This window comes from Rhineura floridana, chromosome 3 (genome assembly GCF_030035675.1).
Source record: "Rhineura floridana isolate rRhiFlo1 chromosome 3, rRhiFlo1.hap2, whole genome shotgun sequence".
NCBI lineage: Eukaryota > Metazoa > Chordata > Lepidosauria > Squamata > Rhineuridae > Rhineura > Rhineura floridana.
The window spans coordinates 51,329,290-51,349,337 of record NC_084482.1 but is presented as its reverse complement, the minus strand read 5'-3'; the positions used below and the strand labels follow the sequence as shown (position 1 = coordinate 51,349,337).

The window sequence follows — 20,048 nt, the reverse complement described above, 5'->3', positions numbered from 1 at the left end:
GTGAGTAGGCATCCATGGGCTGAAACTGGAGGATAGGGAGGTCAGGTAGGGTACCCATGGTAGATACTGCCAGCCCTTGTGTATGTGAGTGAGCAAGAGAGAGATCAACCTTTCCTAGCTCCTCCTTCCAGCAAGGATGTTAAGCAGCACTTGCAGCACTCAGATATGTGGAAACTTTGATTCAACTTGGCGCACATGCAGCCATCAAAGGTGATTGTCTGCAAGTCTCTTTGAGTTAGATTACTTACCTGCCAGCTTCTCCCTCCTTTTCTTTCTTGCCACTCTCTGGGAACTGTGGTTTACCCCTCACAGAACTACAGTTCCCAGCACCCTTAATAAACTACAGTTCCCTGGATTCTTTGCAGGAAGCTACATGTTTTAAATGTATTATGTGGATGTGGCAACTATAACCACTATATCACCCTGGCTCATCACTATCTCTGTGTGGTTTTGTATCATGCATACACATACATGTGCTTGTATACGTGCAATGTGTTTATCTGAAAATATGTGCATACGTTGCATGAATGTGCACGCACACACGTTGTTCAGGGCGGGTGGGAGATGTGGATGCAGGCCAATTCATCCTGCCCCTTCCCTTAACTATGAATCATCCCCAGTCCACACTTATAAAATCCCAATCTAGTAGCCAGTTCAAGGTATGCTCAAATTCAGCCTGTGCTCAGTGAGGTTCAAAGGCAGAGATAAGAACATAAGAAGAGCCTGCTGGATCAGGCCAGTGGCCCATCTAGTCCAGCATCCTGTTCTCACAGTGGCCAACCAGGTGCCTGGGGGAAGCCCGCAAGCAGGACCCGAGTGCAAGAACACTCTCCCCTCCTGAGGCTTCCAGCAACTGGTTTTCAGAAGCATGCTGCCTCTGACTAGGGTGGCAGAGCACAGCCATCATGGCTAGTAGCCACTGATAGCCCTGTCTTCCATGAATTTGTCTAGTCTTCTTTTAAAGCCATCCAAGCTGGTGGCCATTACTGCATCTTGCGGGAGCAAATTCCATAGTTTAACTATGCGCTGAGTAAAGAAGTACTTCCTTTTGTCTGTCCTGAATCTTCCAACATTCAGCTTCTTTGAATGTCCATGAGTTCTAGTATTATGAGAGGGAGAAAAACTTTTCTCTATCCACTTTCTCAATGCCATGCATAATTTTATACACTTCTATCATGTCTCCTCTGACCCGCCTTTTCTCTAAACTAAAAAGCCCCAAATGCTGCAACCTTTCCTCGTAAGGGAGTCGCTCCATCCCCTTGATCATTCTGGTTGCCCTCTTCTGAACCTTGTCCAACTCTAGAATATCCTTTTTGAGATGAGGTGACCAAAACTGTACACAGTATTCCAAATGCAGCTGCACCATAGATTTATACAACGGCATTATGATATTGGCTGTTTTATTTTCAATACCTTTCCTAATTATCCCTAGCATGGAATTTGCCTTTTTCACAGCTGCCGCACACTGGGTCGACATTTTCATCGTGCTGTCCACTACAACCCCGAGGTCTCTCTCCTGGTCGGTCACCGCCAGTTCAGACCCCATGAGCATGTATGTGAAATTAAGATTTTTTGCTCCAATATGCATAATTTTACACTTGTTTATACTGAATTGCATTTGCCATTTTTCCGCCCATTCACTCAGTTTGGAGAGGTCTTTTTGGAGCTCTTCGCAATCCCTTTTTGTTTTAACAACCCTGAACAATTTAGTGTCGTCAGCAAACGTGGCCATTTGACTGCTCACTTCTAATTCTAGGTCATTAATGAACAAGTTGAAAAGTACAGGTCCCAATACCGATCCTTGAGGGACTCCACTTTCTACAGCCCTCCATTGGGAGAACTGTCCGTTTATTCCTATTCTCTGCTTTCTGCTTCTTAACCAATTCCTTACCCACAAGAGGACCTCTCCTCTTACTCCATCACTGCTAAGCTTCCTCAGAAGTCTCTGGTCAGGTACCTTGTCAAACGCTTCTTGAAAGTCTAAGTACACTATGTCCACTGAATCACCTCTATCTATATGCTTGTTGACACTCTCAAAGAATTCTAATAGGTTACTGAGACAGGACTTTCCCTTGCAGAAGCCATGCTGGCTCTGCTTCAGCAAGGCTTGTTCTTCTATGTGTTTAGTTAATCTAGCTTTAATAATGCTTTCTACCAGTTTTCCAGGGACAGAACTTAAGCTAACTGGCCTGTAGTTTCCGGGATCCCCCCTGGATCCCTTTTTGAAGATTGGCATTACATTTGCCACTTTCCAGTCCTCAGGCACGGAGGAGGACCCGAGGGACACGTTACATATTTTAGTTAGCAGATCAGCAATTTCACATTTGAGTTCTTTGAGAACTCTTGGGTGGATGCCATCCGGGCCTGGTGATTTGTCAGTTTTTATATTGTCCATTAAGCCTAGAACTTCCTCTGTCGTTACCATTATTTGTCTCAGTTCCTCAGAATCCCTTCCTGCAAATGTTAGTTCAGGTTCAGGGAACTGCCCTATATCTTCCACTGTGAAGACAGATGCAAAGAATTCATTTAGCTTCTCTGCAATCTGCTTATCGTTCTTTAGTACACCTTTGACTCCCTTATCATCCAAGGGTCCAATCGCCTCCCTAGATGGTCTCCTGCTTTGAACGTATTTACAGAATTTTTTGTTGTTGGTTTTTATGTTCTTAGCAATGTGCTCAAATTCTTTTTTAGCATCCCTTATTGTCTTCTTGCATTTCTTTTGCCAGAGTTTGTTTGCTTTTTTATTTTCTTCATTCGGACAAGACTTCCATTTTCTGAATGAAGACTTTTTGCCTCTAAGAGCTTCCTTGACTTTGCTCATTAACCATGCTGGCATCTTCTTGGCCCTGAAGACAGACTACAAGGGTGGGGCACACATGAATGTGGAGAGACCGCAGAAGATCTGTGCCTACCATGATCAGGTTAGGTATCTTGGGGTTTGGTCCATTGGTTCAGGATTGTTCAGTACAGACTATACTGATTAACAGGAGAGGAGTGCATTATTAATCCTTATCATTATTTTCCAACCTCTAAGTGCAGATATTCTCACTTCAGCTTGCAATACCAGATACAAATACCACAGTCTCCACAGGGAATTTCTATGCATTTTTCCTTCATCGTTAACATTCAGGCTTAAATCATTTCAAATAAACTGACACACACTAAGTGGTATTACCTTAGTGCTAAAACAATCAAACCAGTTGACTTTCTGGATCGTTGCTGACAAAATATTTAAAATTTTACCTTCATCACAAGATTAATCAATTTTTAATTTGTTGAAATCATATTCATTGGCCTACACTACAGGCAGCTATGAAGCTTTGATTTCTGCCTTTTGCACTGCACCAATACACCCTAATCCGGCAGAAATAGGCTGCCTGGGTGAGCATTGCATATGAAGGACTTCAACACATTTAACATGTATTTAACACACAAAACTTGAAACTAGATTATCTTAAGGTAAATTCCAGCCCTACAATTCCATGAATAAATCAAAGAATACAAGCTCTAAGGTCACCAGTATATCCATTTAAAACATTCAAGAATCAACACCATTACTGCTATCTTTCCAGCATAACCTATTCGTGATGGGGCGCCAAAACCAGAGGCAGAATCTTAATGGAAGGTCTGAGCAAGAATACAGGAAGGGTGTGAAGAGGTAAAGAAGGATACACAGAACTTGCCTTCTACACTCCTGTCTTCTACATGAAGGGACAATTTAAATGAGATGTTGGGATTATGAAATGAAAATTACTTAGCCATGCAGGTTTCCACACACTTCACTTTTCCTGTGTGTGTAGCATTCACATGCAAGTAATCTACAATCTGGATGGGAGTTGCATGTGTAAACCCCACATATGCATGGTCTGGCACAGGGGTTAAGGCTGCTTGCAGATGGGTGGCTGGCACTACACAGTTATTGCTCTTCTGCTGGAAGCTACAAGCAGAATTACAATTAGTTTCCACAGGAGTATTGTACCTTTGTCTATGTGTACATCCCACTATGTTCCACCCACCCAGAATAATGAATTTGAAGTTCAGTACGCATCCACTACAATCCTTGTGGTGGGCAGTATTTTATGACAACCTTCCCCACTTACTTTTTTTAAAAGTTGGTTTTTTACTTGGTGCTAAAAGGAATAGCACTACAACACCATAATACTGTAATGTTATTTTAGATTTGGAACAAATAGCTGCAAATATTCAAGTTTTCCAGTGTCACCAATTTACCTTTTTAAATGAGAAATATCAAAGCAAAATTCACATTCACATTTTATGTGCAATTTTAAACTCAACATTTGACATTTAAATGCTTTAGATGTGTTGGCATAAACTTCATTGTTTTGATTTCAGCAAGTTTCATATATGAAGTCTCACAAGTTGTCAATTACTGTTGTACGTTATCTATCAAAGGCTATCAGATGTTTTAAAAAATCCTATTACATGTCCACTACCAAATATAACTGCATATTAAATACTGTTGCTTGCCAACCATCAAATATGGTATGCCAGGTTTTTTTCTGTCTGTCTTCCAGAACAGACTTCAGGGTTCTTTGGAAATTTATCCTAGGATACCTCTATGAGAAGAACAGTTTGACAACTACTGCTGCTTTTCTTCTTGAAGACGTAGCCACAGAATGCTGAACATGTTCTAGAGCATACTCTCTCTGTTCATGGCAAGGCTCAGCTCTGTCTCATGGGAAATGAGTGCGTATCCTAGAACATGTCACAGAATCTTTTTCAAAATAGAAGGACTTTATGTCAGACATTCCAAGGTTCCTTGGCAGACATCAAAGTGGAAAGTGTTCCATGAAGAACACTACTCTTCCCCAACAGGACAAGGCTGAGGTCTTACTTCTGATGTAACAGTTACAGGGAATTATTTTTTTTCCATGTTGTATGCCTTGAGCATGCTTTAACTGTGGAAAGGGGGCATACAAATAAATCCTGGTGATATCATATTGAGTCTGCTGTATAAAAGCACCACTTGGCACACTTACAGTACCTCCAAAAGGCAGCATCAGGTCTGCTATTATTTATTAGATTTATATCTTGTCCTTCCTCCCAGTGGGATCCCCTAGTGTCGCACCACTAGGTCCTAGCACAGGATGGAGGATGGAGCTCATCACACATTGCAGACATGGGATACATGCTCACCATGGCAGATAAATTTCTTGACCCGTTTTCAGTCAGTATTCAAATAAAACAGAATAAAAAATTAAACATGCATAAGCAGCCATTCGTTTGACAAACTTTAAAACAAAAGAGGCGGCTTAGGGCTGAGCCAAAATAGGGGGAATCCCCAATAAAATATATATACTCCAATTGGGATGGGGGAGGCTGCAAAAAGGGACAAAAACATTAACCCATTCAGAGTGAGGGCACTTCAATTCAGAGTGAAAGCAACTTATTCTTATTTGGCTTTGTAATGCCAATGTATAAGCCAAACGTGGTTAGGCTTTCTGACAAAACACACAGAACTGTATCTAACGGTGTTGCCCAGCTTCCGTCAACAGAATAGGAAGCAATTTTAATCTATTCCCACTTATCTTTCTGTGTTCCCCTATATCTGCTCTGGAGGGTCTCCTAATCTTCTGCAGCAAATTTAGGGGGAATGTAGAGTATGCATAGGGGAATTGCCAAAGATTGCTTCCCACCGCCAGCCCCCATTGAATACAATCCATAGCCATTTACTCTGATTTGACTTTGTGACAACATAATGTAACCAAACCTGATTGGCGTCAAAGAAATGGATGTCATCATGCTACTTCTGTGATTCCTGATTTGCTGGGATCATGTCAGGAAAAAAAATGCTTTTAAAAACAGTGCCATAGTTGCAGATTGGGGAAAGAAGTTACTGAGAACAGTGGTGAGCAGCACATGAAAAAGGCAACGTTCATGTTCATGTTCAAGTTCAAGTTCAAGTTCTCTCTCTCTCTCTCTCTCTCTCTCTCTCTCTCTCTCTCTCACTCACTCACTCACACACCCATTCCCTTTTGCCCTGACATTATTTTCAAGGATGAAAATTTAGCTAGCCCTAAGTTTAAAAAGGGAATTCAGTTGATTCCAAGCTGTTTGGTCTTGATGGAAGAATTAGATTACTCAAGGCCCCAGATATAAATGATCAGCAAGTTGTGTAAAAGATTCCAATGAAACTCACCATCACTATCTATTTACTGGGGGAGGGCAGCGTTGAGGTGACCTGCATAGAACATCATTTTACACATTTAGGCATACATACCAACACTACCAAATCTGGAAATTGAACAAATACGTCTGAACCCATCATTTGGAGACAGATGGAAGATTTCAAGTATTCAAAGACTTCCTGGCTTGAGAGAAGAAAACATGGACAGCATCTTATAAAGGTTCCAGAACTACAAAGGGAGTTCCTTTGACCTTCCTAACTAATATCTCTTCGAAGGGAGTTCCACAGTCTCTTTGCCAGGAGTGTTTTTCTAGGGCTGGGCTGCCCTTTCCTGGCAGAGCACTACCTGTACTGCACATCAGACAGGAATTCAACAGGTGTGGCTTTTCCTGGCATGGACATGCAGCAACAGGTGAAACTTCAGGCACTGGATGCCATGCAGCTTTATTAAGGCTCAGGGAGCCCCTCAAGGAAAGGTGGCCATGCTACCTGTTACATTTAAATCTGCTTGCCAGTTAGACAGGCGCTCCCTGGGTTGCCTGCTACTGAAGACGACGGGAAAGGATATCTGCAAATTATATTCGCAATGCTAGGCTGCTGTTGGGCGATTTTTTTATTATTTTAAATAGAACCCGCTTCCCCTCCCTGCTCTGCTACAGCTTGCTTACACTTCGTGTGCATCCAAGTAGGCAAATCGCGTACAGGGTGGGTGCACCTCTGCCCAATACCGCGTTTGGCAGCTACCATATCATGGATGGCACACCCTGCTAACAGGGATATAATCCTAAGGCAAAAATCCTCACTGGTTATCTGTGCCTAAAACGTGTGCCTGGACAAACCTTCCGTCTCATACGCAGCCTTGGCAGCGACTAAGTTCGCATGAGAGCTCTCGGTGGAAAGGAGCTCAAAATTATTCGGAAGCTGAGAAACGTGTCCGCTTCTCTCTCCCTCCCCCCCCCCGTCCAACCAGGCAAGAAACACGCCCCGGCGGATCTGGCCACATCTAGGGGCATCCCCCACTGCAAGGTCTTTTCGCCTTTAAATATCCCGAGCTACGGCTAAGCAGGCACCTTCTCCAAACATTTAGGCTTATTAACATTGTTAAGCATTGAGTTAGGGAGTGTCAGAAATGTGCTATTTTCACACGCTGGCTGATTGATGAAGGGCGACGCGCGCAGGGCCCCAGGTTGGCAGCGAGACAGGCTTGAACAATGAGGGGGCCCCCAGCCAGCCAATAAATACCAGCCTCTAATCTCATTCCCCCCACGTGGGGCCAGAAAGGCAGTCGAAGCACTCCCGCCATTGGGCAACTCGCAGCCAACCAGAGAGTGTCAAAAAGAAGCTTCGCGCTCCCGTTGGCTGCCCACGTTCCCTTTTGTTCTCGCCACCTCGGCGGAGTTAACTCTTTCCTCTCTTCCTCCGAAGGAGGCCGGAAAGCTAAAGAGGCGCAGACGGTGCCAGCTGCGGCGCGGTGTAGGAGCTCTGTATGAAAATAGGCAAGGCTAAGGATGGCTGAGTGGACTGTTTGGGGTAATAACGATGCTCAGGATAAGGATTCTAGTATCTCGTTTCCATTCACACACACCCTTTCCCATCAGTACCGTGGGGCGTCTCCAGTATGGCATCCAATACCAAGGGACATAACTCAGTGGCAGGCACCTGCTTTGCATGCAAAAAGATCCCCGGCTTAATCCCCCGCATCTGCAGGCAGAATTGGAAATGTTCCCTGTTTGAAACCTTGGAGAGTCCCTGCCAGTCAAGACTCAAGGTAGACATTTCTGAGCTAGACCGGACCTATGGTCTGATTCTGTATGAGGCAGTGTCCTATGTCCCCTGTGGGCAGGATGTCGGTTTGGAATTCTTTCCACACACGTACACCCCGCCCGATCTTCATCTTTAGCTACAAAGGGGCGAGTGTCGTGGTTCGTACTATGACGAACTCTGGAACGAAGGGAGCGTTAGCCAAGTAGCCACGAAGCAAAAAGCGGGAGAGGGGGGGACGACGTCTCTCTGCCCTTAGACAGGTGAAGAGGAGCAAAAAGGCGGAAGTATGGGAAGACGTCGGACTGGGTTTAACAAGCCATTCTAAGCTAGCAAGTGGGAACAGTCAAATAAGTCCAGATGACAATTCGATAGTACTTGTTTCTGCACCCCCTCCCCTGCAATTGTAACCAGGCCAGTACAGGGAGTAGGAGACCGTAATGAGACTCTAATCCCACATGCCCCTCGTACAAAGTCGCTTCACCTAGACCGGAATGAAGGCAAGACCTCCTCGACCCGGGGGTGGGGAGGCCCTGCTAGAATGAAGCCAATGGCGCAGGAAAGCTGGCGCTTTCGAAGAGCTCGTGGGCCCAGCTCCTTACCATGACTAACACACCGAGGCGACACACAATCGCCCGCACTCCGGAACATTTCGGGGTAAGACACCTCGATATTAGTGTAATTTATTTCTGAGTACAGCCGAATACGAACGCGTTGTTCGTGCCGCTGTGGTTTGGGGTTGTGTGTGTGAAATTCTGGCGCTTCAGCCAGCTTTGGAGGAGAGAACCCAAAATCCCGAAGGGCCGGAGTCTATAGGGTGCGGTAGTGAAATGCAACAGCCATCAAATACCTTCACCCGGTGATTTCAGTTCTGCATCCCGACACTGGGTGGCAGTATACCTTGGCGGCCGCGCTCGTGCTAGCAGAGCAGGGCGCAGGAGTGCTAAACTGTTTAGGTCAGGAAATGAGTGACCCGCTTCCTGGGCTCCTTAATCGAGGAAGAAGGTGCGAGGCTTGGTTGGATTACGTGAGGCGGTTGGTTCCAGATGGCTCAATCTGGTGATCGAAATTTGAGAGACCCAACGTTGAAGATGCCCCACTCCTAGCGCAGTCACGCCACCCACTGCTGGCTGCCACGCCTAGCATAGTCGCCGCCTCCCACCCGGCAACACCAATGGCCTTTGAAGCTTCTGGACATACTGTCCATGCACAGCCATCGCCAAATGGAGTTATAGCCCACCGTGTGCTCATTGCTCATTAGACAACACCCCCCCAAAATCACAGCCATATAATTTCTTAGTTTCTTTTCCAACTGCCATCTTTCCCATTACTTCTCTTGATCCTGTTCATGCCCCGCCCTGGTTTTTTGGGGGGGAGGGATCCTCTCAGCTTTTCCCCGCGAGCTTCCTTGAAACCTCATTACGTGCAAAGTATAGTCCTCTACTACAGTGTGATGAAGCTGGCATATAATGTCCGGGGGATCAGATCGGCTGGACAGACCATGGAACGCCTTCAGATCTCCCAGATTCTCACCTTCTATACGCCTCCCCAAGTTCTTCCTCCATCCCATGGGAAAAGCAACTCCCCCATCCATCCAAATGCAGCAGCGTCTCAAGGGTGAGCAGATGTCAGGCTCGTGGAATCTACTTTAAGTAGTGCTGCTGATGTTTTTGTTTACTAGATCCCCGAGATTCCCCAACTGGAGCCAAGTATTTTGCCTAGCAGCTCAGCTGGCCAGGCATACCTTTAGAATTAAAAAAAAGGGTAAAGGGTGCCGCTGAGCATATGCCTGGCCCAGGATTTTTTTTTTTCATGACTAAAACTGAGGCCTCAGCCTTTGCACACACAAAAACTGCTCCTGAGTTGCCCTCGTGTTTCAGGAGAGACTTATTTGTTGATCCTGCTAAACTGCTGGAAGCCAGCAACCTACGCGGATCTGCTGCAAGTCACTCGGAGCCCTGCCCGTAGAACAGATCCCAATCTCCCTTTTGTCCACCCCTGCTTTAGAGAGACAGCTAAAACCATCCTATTTTTAATTCAATTTGTACTAGCTTTTAAATAGTTAAGCCTCCCTCTCAGGCATCCCGTGATCATCCCTCCCCCAATATGCAGTATAGCAGCCTGGCAGGGATTCCTTCCAATGCCACAATCTAAGAAGTCACCGACTAAGCAAGTTAACAAGTGAACAATCAAATGCAGCCAATTTGGCTAGAGCTCTACTGTGAGGAATGCCAATAGAGAAGGGGGGGAAAGGAAAAGAAAGCTGGCACCGGCAGCTTTTGCTACCACCTGCATAAGGACGGACACATGTTGGCAAATGTCCACTAGCACCTTCTCTCTCCCCCACTGCTTTTCCTCCACTTGATCTCCAATGTGATATTCTAGGAAGATAATTCTTGTACAGCAACTTTTGGATTTGATGGCCATTCAGTCCAGTGAGTGACTAAAAGGGATGAGAAGGTTGTATATCTGCTCTATTTACCTTTATTGTCTAGTGTTTGAACCCAGGATCTCTTCCATTCCCAAATCAATACACAGCCAAGCCTGGGGATATAGGTAGGCCGCCAAAGCCCCAATACTCAACCACATAAGGGAGAAGACCCTGCTGTAACACCTTTTCTGTAGGTACTCTTGTTGTGATGTGAGTTTTCACAGGTCAGCTACTGCATCTGACAAAGTATGCTGTTGCCTATGAAAGATCATGCCGTCATCATCATCACATTACAGCCTAATACAGTATTAAGTTTATTTGCTCAGAAGCTCCCTTCCTTTCAGTGGGGTTTACTTTATGGTAAGTAAGAGTGCAGCTGAAGAGTCTCAGCCATCACAGCAATCTTTGCTTTCTTGCAGCTGCAGACAAACACAGCTCTTCTGGAATCAGCTGTCCAAGGACACCTTCAAGAAAAACAATTGTTTCTGCCGGCTTGAGAACATTTTGTTTGGTTGTTATTGAGACATTGCGTCAGAGAGCTCCTTAGATGTATATACCAGATCACAACCTCTCGTTCCTTATTAATAAATCAAATACATCTACCGTCTTCAGCTTTCTGTACCCACAGTTGCTAAGGGCGCAATCCTAGACACACTTACCTAGGAGTAAGACCTATTGAACTTAATGGGGCTTACTTCTGAGTAGACATGCACAGGATTGCGCTGTAACTGTTTAGAATCCCACTGCATCCATAAGAGTGCATTGAGAGACCATGTGCATATGTGCAAAAAAGATGAAGAGTCGCCTCTTTATTGTCCTTTAATATACCTAGCTGCCAGGTTTGGGTTGGGTTTTTGAGGTAATAAACATAACCTACAGTAAATGACTTTGAATTCTTAAAGCTACACACTTGTAGGTCAAACAGAGATACCAGCCTGGACCACATCTTTTGGCAAAGGGTCCCAAAATCTTCACAACCAAATCATAGCCTGGTTCTGAAAGTCTAATGAAGAGTTGGATGGTTTTTCCAGAAACCCATACGTGAAAAATGAATGTCACTAGTCCTCATGGTTGCAGACATGAGTATTTCTGCTCAGAAATGTAGGGTTCCGTAAATGCTTCCAGTGATCAAGTCTTTTTTCCTGTTTCAGACAAATCATGTATGACTTGCTGATCTTCTGTCTTCACTCCCCTTTGCCCTCAGTGCCTCATGGAACCCATCTCTCTTTCCTAGTCTCACCCCAGCCCCTCTTCCAAAATTTGCAACCCAAAGCAAGAAGATTTGTATTGTTTGCATCTTCTATCCAATCACAGTAATTGGGCTTTCTGTACATTTTTTTTTAAAGCAAAGACCCCTCTGGCTTTGAGCTCCTTAGAGCGCAATTTGCCAACCACATCTCCATGGCAGCCAACTGCTAATTTATTACATCTATGTATATTGTGGTTGCCACCTCTTGAAGAGAAAGGAGAAAAGAAAGACCGGTATATGTTAATCCAGTTTGTTTAAAAAAATGTATGCAAACTTATTGTCTAGCCAAGCTTTTGGGGGGAAAACTGGGGAGAGGAAAGTGAAGAGAAAAGAATAGTCATGCCAAGCCAATAAAACAGTCAGGTTGCAACCCAAATGTAAATTTTAAACAGAGCATTATGATGGTAGTAAAATATCCATTGGGTGGTAGCCTTAATAACACAGCCTATGGAAAATACAGTTAAGCAACATCTCAATCTACCATCCAGTGGCAGAGAGCAAAAGCGAAGGCTCTTGACTCTTCCTCCCTATATAAGATTCACTGGAGCCCACAGCTTTCAGAAGGCTCCAAATCCGAGGTTCATTTGCTCTGTGTTCCTCCTGTGGCAGACTGAGCACATGTCAGAACTTGTCTGGGAAAGAAAGAAACAGGACAGATGCATTCCCCTGCCAATTCATTCATGCAGAGTGGACATACCAGTGTTGGCAGTTTCCAGTGCATTTCAAAACAATGTGCACAGCAAGAGGAAGAACGGACACCCGGTCTGAAAGCTCTTTCACCCCCTCCTCCCTGTGCATACATACCACTGTCTTGCACCTTTGCTGAAGGCTTTCATTGGCTGGAAGGCCAGCCGAAGACATTTTGCTGCCTGAGGCTAGGGACAAAATAGATGGCCCACATACAAATTCCATATACAGAGCCCAACTGGGCTAGCAATTGAATCTTGCTTCAACATTGGCAACAAGACAACACACCTGCAGGCTCACATATGGGATGCAAGGCTGGTTGCATGGTCCACCCAGCTTTGTCCTCCAACATCTTGCTGCCACTCCCCAGCATCTGCTGCCTGAGGTAGGGCCGGCTCGAATGAACTGCTTGCTTTGAGCCTCAACATCCACTGCAGGCTGCTGCCTGACCAGATTTCCCCTTCCTTGGGTGCACGAGAGAGTTCTGTTCCTATCTGCCCAGCCAGGTGTCCTGCTCCTGAAGCCTGCCACAAATGCTGGGTTGCAGCAACAACACTTTGTCAGAACAGTTTCTTCTCTGCCCATCTTGTTGCATGGCTGCTGTTGTGAGCAGACATGAAACCCAATCTGGGTGTGCCACATCGTGGTTCGTTGCTTCCACAGCCCATCTTGCAATGTATGAAAATTCAGAGGCTGATCCAATTTAGAACATTTGTGTCTTTGTCTTCAGTCAAAAGGGCTCCTAGAGGTGCTTACATGCAATCGATTAAAACAAGACAGCTCATCCCTAGGCTACCAAGCGCTGCCAATCATAGGCCTATTTTTCCTATTAGGAAGCTGCCTCATACCAACTCACCCCATTGGTCCCAACTTGCTCAGTTTTATCTATACCAGACTTCCTCAACCTGGTGCCCTCCAAACGTTTTGGACTACAGCCCCCATCAGCCCCAGGCAGCAGGGCCAATGGTCAAGGATGATGGGAGTTGTAGTCCAACAACATCTAGAGGGCACCAAGTTGGGGAAGGGTAATTTATATCCTGCTGTCCAGGGTTCCAGACTGGAGTCTTTTCCCACCTCCACCTGGAGACTCCAGGGATGAATTTGGGGCCTTTTGCACGCAAAGCAGGCATTGTACTATTGAGTGGTGTCCCTTTATTATTTCATTCCATGTGACTATTTTTCTCTGATTTTCACCCAAATTTAGAGACAAGTTCCTTGTGAGAAGGGAACATTTGTGGGAAATATGGAATGCATCAGATCCATTTTTCAAACTCAAACTCATTTTTCAAACCATGTCACTGAGGATCCTTGCAAGGATTTTACCTGCGGTAGCAAGAAGAGAGATACCTCGATAGTTCCTGCAACCTGTTCTATCACCCTTCTTAAAAAGGGTGATAATTATGGCGTCCCTAAAGTCTTCCGGGATTTCCTCCCTCATCCAGATTTTTTCAATGAGCTTATGATGTTGTTGTGTAAATTCAGACCCACCTTCTTTAAAGACTTCAGCAGGAATCCCATCAGGTCCACTAGCTTTGTTGTTCTTCATTTGGTTGATGGCTTTACTGACTTCATCCAAATTAGGGGATACTGCAAGCTCGTCTCTAGTTTGTTGTGGAATTTGCGAGAAGACCTCATCAGCCATGATAGAGGTACGAGTAAGGAGATCCTGGTAATGCTCTTTCCAGTGCAGTGCAATAGACTCTTTATCCTTAAGAAGTTTGCTACCATCTATTGAACGTAAGGGATTTGTACCGTAATTTGTTGGTCCATAGATGGCCTTTGTGGCATTAAAAAAGCCCTGTGCATCGTGAGCAGTGGGAAGGAAACATTTGTGGGAAATATGGAATGCATCAGATCCATTTTTCAAACTCAAACTCATTTTTCAAACTATGTCACTGACCAAGAGATGGCATCAAATTGTACAAAAGCCATCATGTATCTTGTCTAGTGGTGTGCCCAACAGCCAAAGCGCTGGCAATGAAGGGGGCTTTTTCAGGAAATAGCTATACAATCCCATGCACTAACCTCCCTAATGGATGGTGATCCCTGTAGGGGCACATCATCAGGCTCTTTGTGACAGCATACCTAAGGCTGTAATCCTGCACATGCTTACCTAGGAGTAAGCCCCAATGGACAGTATGCAGCTTACTTCTCAATAAGAATTCATAGGATTGTGCTGCAAGGCTGTAAATCAACAGCAGGGAACCTGTGGCCCTCCAGATGTTGCTGGACCCCAACTCCCACTGGCCCCAGCCAGCATGGCATATGGTGAAGGATGCTGGGCGTTGTGATCCAGCAACATGTGGAGGGCCACAGGTTCTCTATCCCTGCTATAAGTCTCAAACTACTTAAGTCTACTTTGCTTTTAACTAGAACCCTGGGATCCACCAACCAGAGCCTGGTGCAAAAGACATACATTTAGAATTGAAGAATTATCAGCCCAAGAATTTCTTTTGAGTACCAGAACTAAACAGAGCTCAGAATTCTCCCACACACAAAAAACACTTCTACTGATTACCTCAACCTTTTTTTCATTTCAGCAGTGTATTATAGGATGGGGAAATAATTTTGTTGCTACTATTACTACTATCTAGAACTCGGAAATCCTTGCTGATCTACTGCAAATCACCCAGATATCTCCCTTCTGACCCACCCCAGCCTTAGTTTATATACTTCCTGACTTTACCACGAATGAGGACTAAGAAGAGCCCTGTGGTATCTGGTCAAAGGCCCATTTAGTCCAACAGCCTGTTGTCATAGTAGCCAACCAGATGCTTATGGGAAGTCTGCAAACAGCAGTAGCCTAGGCAGCTACATGCATTGAGCAATGACACCAATTTCAATCCCAGCAGCATTCTTTTAATAGCCCCCTGTAACATGGAGCTTTCTACTCTCGTCAGCCTCTGCCTTCCAGATCAGTACAATGTTAGCCATTAAAATGTCCCTGAAGAATTTACTAAATTGGTGTTTTGGCACATCAAACACCCTTGATCCTTCAGGCTGTATAAGGCATGCTATAACAATTCATGCCACCCGACTCCCTACTTCAAGTTAGGTGAGAGTCTGGCTTAACTGTGCACATTTCACTGCTACATGTTATCTCCCAGTGTGATTTGGGGAGGGAAGGGCTCAGGAGTGACCCAGATTGGTGACTTTGAGATCCCTTTGGCAACTCTGCTTCCTACATCAGTGCACTCTCCAGCACCTCAGTCCAGCCAGTGGCAGCTGCTGCCCCTCTTTCTGCTCCAGCTTTATGCGTTAATCACTTCACTCCACAGCCAGTGTATGTTTACCCATTATTAATAAGGCTTGTCGTCTCACTTCTTTCACCCAGGCCACCTCTGTGCCAAGGAGATCTTGGACTTGGGGTTTTAAAGAGACAGTGGGTTCATATGGCTCTTTCGTGGCGCGTGTGTGTGTATCTGTCCATTACTTGAATTTGCTGTTGATCTTGTTACTCATGAAACTTGGAATTCGTTGTGGAAGGCATTTTCCTTCATATGAAAATATGCTCCTCAGGCCTGAGCAATCCCCCTCTCCTCTGAAACTGCAGCTCTCTTCTTTTACCACATTGGGCCACATCATCTCTCCACCTTCACACATCTCTCTTGTTACCTCTCAGAACTGCCTCAGAGAACATAGACTTCATACCTACAGTGCTCAGTCGTCCAGCTAGCTCAACAGCTTGCGGGCTTCCCCCGGGCACCTGGTTGGCCACTGTGAGAACAGGATGCTGGACTAGATGGGCCACTGGCCTGATCCAGCAGGCTCTTCTTATGTTCTTATGTTCTTAACATGCAGTCGAAGTAAGAAGGCTGGATCAGGCCAGCAGCCCATCTAGACCAGCATCCTGTTCTCACAGTGGCCAACCAAATGCCTATGGGAAACCAAAAAGCAGGACCTGAGCATAAGAGCACTCTCCCCACTTGTGATTACCAGCCACAGGTATGTACCGACACTAGAGGCTGTAGATAGCCATTGTGGCTTGTAGCCTTTGGTAGCCTTCTCCTCCATAATTTTTTCTCATCAAAGCCATTCAGGTTGGTGGCCATCACTGCCTCTTGTGGCAGCGAATTTCATACTGTAGAATTCCATAGTTTAACTAGCTCCGGTGAGAGTCTGTGTGAAGACATACTTTCTTTTGTCTGTCCTGACTCTTCCAACGCTCAGCTTCATTGGATGACCCCAAATTCTAGCAATACGAGAAATTTTTCTGTTCACTTTCTCTCACCATGCATAATGTTATACACCTGTATTGTGTCCCTCCCTTACTCACCTTTTTTTCTAAACCAACAAGCTTTATTGTAACCTTTCCTCATAGAGGAGTTACTCCAGTCCCTTGATCATTTTCCTGAACTTTTCCCAGCACTATAATATTCTTTATGAGGTGAGACGACCAGAACTATACACAGTATTCAAAGCGTGGTCTCACTATAGATTTGTATAACAGCATTATGATATTGGCAGTTTTATTTCTATTCCTTTTCTTAATGATCCCTAACATGGAATTTGCCTGTTGCCTCCCACAGCTGCCACACACTGGGTCAGCATCTTCATTAAAGCCACCACATACAGGAAAGAGCATCCTTGTACTCCAAATTAGCCAGCCTAGATTAACTACCACTAGTTGTGACTCCACACCACTATTATAGACTGGAATCCTCTGTTCACTCAAAGGCATTCATCAAAATGGTGAAAAAATCCAAGGCAGGCTGAAGATAGTTTGGCACCTGAGGGAGAAAATCCCACAATCCGCCTCTGCCCGTCCCTAGCACAACACTGGCACAAAAACACAACAATAATTTTTAAAATAGCTAACCACTTGCTGTCTTTTCATGAAACCGAAAACCAGCTGCGAGAGGCAGCCTCCTCATTCTCCTCATCGGTGGTAGGACTGGTCTTGGAAAAAGCCCTCCTTTTACCATCTTGTTTGTGTGGCTGCAAAATGATGGTTAAAGAGGGCTAAGAGAGCACCAAGCGATCTTTAGTGTGCATCCTTGAAGCAGACAGCGGCACAGGGATGGCCCAACACATTTTGCTGTGTCCCCTCCTACACACACATACACATTCCATTACCAAAAGCCAACCAGACTGGCAGCTAAATCTTCTTTCAGTGCTGGTGACGGTACAGCATCCTTGTGGAAATTTGCTCCCACAAGAGGTAGTGGTGGCCATCAAGTTGGATGGCTTTCAAAGAGGATCACTGTGTGGAGGATAAGGCTATCAGTTGCTACTAGTTGTGATGGCAATGTTCTACCTCCGTTGTCAGGGAGTATGCCCCTGAATGCTAGCTGCTGGGAATCACAAACAGGAAGAGTGGTGTTTTACTGCAGTTCATCTTTCAGGCTTCCTGTAGGCATCGGGATGGCCACTGTGAGAACATGATGCTGGACTAGATGGACCACTGGCCTGATCCAGCTGTAGGGCTCTTCTAACTTTCTCATCCTTCACAGCAGGGGTGGGAACATCTGCCCAGGCTTCGGGGCTCTCCCCAAGCCACACCCTTCACAGTTCTGCTCTGCACTCCACTTGACTACTTTTGCCTGGCTGGAATGTGTCCTGGAATTACCTGATAATTCCTCTCACTTGCCTGAAGGGAGGATGGAGAGATATATGGCTGGAAGGCAGCATAGATAACATTCATTACTCCATTCACTTGCCTCTGACTCTGCCCACAACTGGCATGTGGCTGGCCCCTGGAAGGTTCTCCAGCAGGGAATGTGGCCCTCAGGCTCAAAAAAGGCCCCTATCTCTGATGTGGAGGAAGACTCACATTTTTCCAGTAACAAAATATGGGGTGTCTAGTAGAGGGGAAATATGATGTGCATGGAATAGAAGCACAACCTTGAGGAAAGACACCTTGACTGCATGCAGGAAATAGGTAATAATGGGGGCATGATTATTGTGCTGAGAAGTGGTTGTGTGGGAAGACCTTAAGGATGCTAAAGTACTTTGCACAACAAGACCTTATTAGCAATCAACACTAAGGAAAGTCTGCACAATATTTTGCAGCCTCTAAACCTTCTAATGCATAGCTGATGTTTCTGTCCTTGAGCTGGTTCTTTCTCAAAACAAAGCAAAACAGTTTTGGCTACCTTATAGGCCTCTTCACAGTGTCAAAGATGTGTTTAGTGTGCAAAGGAGCTTCCTTTTTTATTTTCAACTTGCTGCTTTTGATTTTCCTAAGGTCCCTTTCAGCTGGAGTCCTCAATTGCTACTGTAATTATATACAAAGACTCCCCATAGCAGTTAGTAAGTGTGGAGATGGTCCAGAGGTCAGAAAAGTGTCTTGACGCTCACCCTTTGTGTGAGTTTGCTGCCCCTCGTCACTCAATGAGTTAAAACTAGCAACAGAATCTAGAGATCAATGGCTAGCATGTGCCTGCGCGCACACACAGAGTATCTCAGTTCTACTGAAGCAGTGCCATACTGCCCTCTAGTGTCCATCTTTAATGTGACAATATTTAATACAAATTGGATTAAGAGTTAAATGTATGCAACTAGTTGAACATAGTCTGCCCTGCTTGTACATAATCACACAAGTTTTTTACATGTTGAAGCAGGAATATTGGTCACTGGGTGATATCCTATTAGTCATCTTCAAAGCAGACACATTGAAATTAATTGTCTTAACTTGATACTAACAATATGCAATGGAGACTGGTCTATTATGGCAATAAGGGTTTAGCCCTACCAAGTATAATACCCAGCAATTTATTTTTAATTTCCCCAAATCTCAAAGCCACATTTTTTCCTGCCCCACACCACCTTCCACAATCCATTTCAATGTAAAGATAGTCCTGAATACTTTTCTGTCAATCTCCTGTTGTCTAGCCAATCAGCTCTCTGCATCACTCAGCCAATCTCAATCTAAAAGGATTACTATAGCCAGGAGGCCCCACCCACCTGTCTCCAGGCAGAAAACCCATTTTTAAATGTTTTACCTGCAGTTTCCCCCTCCCTCCTGTTGTCAGTATCTGAATCTAGCTATGGTATCAGAGGCCAAGGCTGCAATCCAATGTATGTCTATTGAGAAGTCAGGTCTACTGGGTTCAATGGGACCTACTCCCATGTAAGTGCATATTGGATTGCAGTTGTTGCTATTTCCTTGAAGGTCACACCCAGACAGCCTTAACTAGGTGCCAAGATTGTGATGGTATTTCCTGATTAGCTGTTTGATTATGCTTATTTCTATATTTGCTGAATTTTTAGTTCACTGAACTGCTTATTTCTGTGAGTGAGCACACAGACCCTGGTGAGTCTCTTCTTTGTACAATATTTTATTTATTTATTTATACCATTTTTATTTATTGGATGGGAAGGGGTGTGTGAACATTATTACTTTTTTAAATGGTGTTTTCTACTCCTGCAGCACTTCACCCTCATTAAAAGCTGATGGAATAAACAGGGTGATTAACTATGCTGAGAGGAAAAGGAAGAGGGAGGGGCTTTATTCAAAGGCATGCTGGATCATGTATTTCTTTTTGGATCCTGTGAGTATGGCAACTTTTTGATACAGATGATGATAATATATGTAACCTGGTTTATTTATTGTGTAAGTGTCCTGATTGCTGTTGTCAGTTTGGTGTGGGGAGACTAAGTGCAGAACAGTAATATTGTGATGATTGTAGGAGGTACTCTTTAAGTAAGGGACGTTGATCAAACCATTTTATTTTGAATAAACTGGTACACATATTAGGCATGAGAAAAGTCCACCAGAAATCTATCTCTTCAGCCGCCTCAGGACCTAGGTGTCCTGAATAATCTGAGCT

General features: G+C 44.8%; 1 long non-coding RNA gene across 1 annotated transcript; it reads left to right on the top strand.

Annotated features, from left to right (window-relative positions):
* The first annotated feature begins 19,219 nt into the window (after positions 1-19,219).
* Positions 19,220-19,760, top strand: LOC133382120 (uncharacterized). The gene is made up of 3 exons (XR_009761799.1): positions 19,220-19,348; positions 19,489-19,531; positions 19,649-19,760. It is a non-coding gene; the product is annotated as an uncharacterized LOC133382120 (long non-coding RNA).
* Positions 19,761-20,048: the final 288 nt, after the last annotated feature.